This window comes from Sebastes fasciatus, chromosome 7, assembly GCF_043250625.1.
Source record: "Sebastes fasciatus isolate fSebFas1 chromosome 7, fSebFas1.pri, whole genome shotgun sequence".
Lineage (NCBI taxonomy): Eukaryota > Metazoa > Chordata > Actinopteri > Perciformes > Sebastidae > Sebastes > Sebastes fasciatus.
Genome location: NC_133801.1, coordinates 13261238 through 13265145, shown reverse-complemented (window position 1 = coordinate 13265145; position 3908 = coordinate 13261238). Strand labels below are relative to the sequence as shown.

At 37.5% G+C, this 3908-nt stretch overlaps 1 long non-coding RNA gene across 1 annotated transcript; it reads left to right on the top strand.

Moving 5' to 3' along the window:
- Positions 1–3206: 3206 nt before the first annotated feature.
- Positions 3207–3681, top strand: LOC141770745 (uncharacterized). Its single transcript, XR_012594618.1, has 2 exons — positions 3207–3334; positions 3585–3681. It is a non-coding gene; the product is annotated as an uncharacterized LOC141770745 (long non-coding RNA).
- The last annotated feature ends 227 nt before the right edge of the window (positions 3682–3908 follow it).

Here is a 3908-nt window from a genome sequence, read left to right as displayed (position 1 = left end):
AATTCCCAGCTGTTACCCCGCCCTGAGCATGAGATTTTGGCATGTCATGGGCTTTGTTTCCTGAATTTGACTTGGTACTGTAGACGACCCCTGGCAATAACAAAAATGACATCCATGCTGTTGTTATAAAACACATCTGCATTGCCGACAAAGTCAGCCTCCCATTGAGTTTAGTGTCTTGAGGCTATGCGTTGGCATGGCTTCACAGACTCTGTCATTTCTGCCTTGTTTCACTTTGTCCGTCCACAAATGCTGCATTGTCCACATAATGAATAAGTTGTTTTTCTCTTCAAGAACAAAAATCATGGAAATAATGTGAGTGAAAAGTAAATAAGACATTCTACCCAAAGCAGGGAAGCTTATCAAAACCTAGAAAATAATGATTTGTCCAATACAAAAAAGAATGAAATGTTGTCAATCATACATAATTCATAAAGAATTACTGGGTTTATGGCCTGTTTTTGTTTTTAGACTGTGTATTGTGTGGGATTTGGATATGGGCAATACACAAACTGTAACAGCTGGACTTTGCATGCAAGGTTACCTTTAGAAACAGTGGGAGGATTATGATTCTAAAAAGCACTTTTAAAGTACGTTAAGGCAGCTTACACGATATACATTCTAAGAAAAAGTTCAGATAATTAGATTTTTATGTAAATCGAGGTTTCAGTTTCTTAATATAACATTTGTAGCTGTTGATACAGTTGTACAAATGCCATTAGCTTTGGCTATCTAACCAGATAGCTGCACATTACATTAACTATCTAGAAGAAGCCCTGCGTCATTTGTCTCTGTCTTTGAGTCATTTGTTTCTCTTTTCGTTTTGGCTTTATTTCTAGTCTTAGATCTATGTTTCTTTCTTAGTCTGGTGAACAAGATGATGATCGAAACCTGCCATTTAAATGAAACTTCCATTGCAACAGTTGAAATATATGTCACCTACTAAAGTCTATAGTTCACTTATGGTATTACACAATGCAGTAAACTACAAAAATTATGGAAAATGCATCACTTCCAAAGCAACAGCTCTGGTTTGATCAGATAATCTCAATCAAAGAGGTGCAGTAGCCAGCCACTACCCAGAGCGGTGAGACTGAACACGCATAATCTGCATCCAGCTGTGGTAAATGTGCAATTAAATATGCATCCTCACATTTGCAGCCCGATTGCCAGGAAAGATTTTTGGCATTGTGACGTAGTTCCAGTGCGGGTGGGAGCGGAGGTGGATGGGTCCAACAAACACAAGGCTTCCATCCAGGAGACCGCTGTTTGTGTCACATGCGTCACGTTACAATCAGCTGTTCATTTGTGTGTTCTTGTCTGTACAAATGTATAGTTTTAAGCCCAACCATGTAGCTCTTTCCTGAAACTATAGAAACTATAACTATAGTGATTTTGTTACAGTTGTCACGTTATGTTGGTATATTGCTACATTATTATTTGAACACAAACCATGATCTTTTTTCTAACCTTAACCAAGTAGTTTAGTTTCCTAAGCCTGACCAATCATTTCACAACGTTAACCACGTGGCATTGCGTTTCTGCAAGCGTGATATGAGGCTGATATGAAACATATTTATAAAATGTATTTTTGGTTCAGAAACGCCGCCATTCAACGTATCCATGGTTTGCAGAAACATCCAATGCCAATCGTTGACATTTGATAACAGCCGAAGATACAAAATGACAAAAAATATATTATATTTGAACTAAAATTATTCATGAATTTCAGCTTAACTCTACTTCAAAACTGGATCAGTTATGTTTGATAAATCAGCCCAGAGTTGTGAATAAAATAAAAAAGACATAAACAGTTTCCATAACTTAACCAAATTAATGAATAGAATACCAGATACACAATTTCAAAAGAGTCAGCAATTTAAGGCCGATCCAATGGGCAGACTTTAACACTGAACTCATCCATATGCATGATGCCCAGCCTTTTTAGGCACAGCAGACGAGAAGAGAAAGATACTGACTGAGATATGAAGAGAGATTATGATGCTACACTAAACATAGTGGAAGTGGAAACCAAATCGCTTTTGTCTTCCAACTCTATCTCCATATTTCTCTGTCTCATTTATGATTTCTAATGCATGTGTTTATGCTTTCACAATTATCCAATGATATTATCTTGTTAGCTTCCTTTGTTGCTGTTTAAAACTATTAAAATACATATTCATCAAAAACTTGAGAGGGAGGATTGGGGGACATAAATAAATGTTGTGGGTGAGAGTTGCCATAGCTGCGTAGGTAGGGAGATCCACAGAGCATGAGTGATCTGCTGCATGCGTGGATGTGCTTGTGAGTCTACCGGCAGGAAGCAATGATTAAATATATATATAAATATATATATATTTACAGTATTTAAAAACAAACCACGCTGTGGTAAACATGCAGAAAACAACCTGGCAAATGTTTCATGTGTTTCCATGTGAGAGTGAGCCAGCCAGTGTGTGTGGTTGACCTTAGAAAACTGATCAGTTGTGGGTTCCAGGAAATGGAAGATCCACTTTAAGGACTAAGGATTTACCTCACTGACTCATCTTTTCAACAGTGTATAAAAGAAAAGAGCAGAAAGGCGTCACTGCCAATGAAAGATTTTGTACCTATGCTTGGTAAAGAAAAAACTTTACTTCAAATGGCGAAAACAGGATATGAAATTAAATACAGCATTTATTTATTTTTCATGTATTCATTTGAGAAATTAAAAACTCATGTTTTCGTCTGTCGCCATTTTCCGTCTCTTCGAAAGCTTCTGTGGAGGTTTATGTCACCTGCTTCATGTTCATGATTAATTTACCAAGTCTATTTCTATTGAACTCTATCAATCTATAGTATAGCATCTATAGTAATCAACCCTTCAATTCGCACGTCATAGAACTTTGATGTAGTCAACAATAATTAGGTGATGCAATCATTCAGTCAGTCATCTAACGCTTCCATCCGTTCAACTAGGAAAATATGTCCCAATGTTCAGTGGACAGTGCAATAAATAATGTTCCATTTTATTATTTGAATGTGTATGCTAGTGTAGCGGAGTTAATGATTACACTTGCCATTACTAACTCTGTCTTAATATGTTTATATGTATGTACACTGAATGAATGTATTATATGTCATCTGTTTCAATATCGTGTTATTTACTTTATTATTTACTTTATTATTTAATTATTATTCATTTGATATATTATTTACTCTGATATCTGATTATAACGGAGGTTGCCATGGAGACCATTGTGTGTACGTAGCATTAGCGCCCTCTACTGCGCCCCTGCAGACTTGACAGGTGCACCCCGCATCTGGTCAACAGTCTGCATGTGCCGTCTCCGTGGTAGGTTGACTTTGAATTAGCTCCGTAAATATAAAGAGCATAAGCCTTGTTTTTATGGGTAAAATTGTGTTTCTGTAAATTGTATGTCGAGCTAAGCTTACAAAGTACTAGAGAAAATGCTGAATGTTGATATTAGTTGCCTCTTTGATTGTACTTTGTTGAACACGCCACGTTGTCGGTGACTTTGCTAGCTTAGTTAAAGCTAGCTGGCTAATCAACAGCAACTTCAACTGATATCATTTTGTTTTAGCATCTTTGAGAAGCTTTGCCGCTGTGAGACTGACTGTGGGAGATCTAACATCATCTCTGTATTATCAGAATAAATGGCGAGTTGGAGCCAAAAGTGACGGTGTGTGGACATCATTAATAACACAACGCAAAGAGAGAGTACACAACTGCTACAATGGTGCCGTGACCCGTTCTTCTCCTTGGTGTTTGCTGCGGACTCGACGTCAAGGCCGGAGTTTCATCTGCTCCGCCTGTTGCGCAATCAGCTTTCCATGGTGCAGTGAGTCGCAAATGTGATTGGAAATCTGATGCTGTTACTTTCTAAGGACTATATTTTGTGATTAGC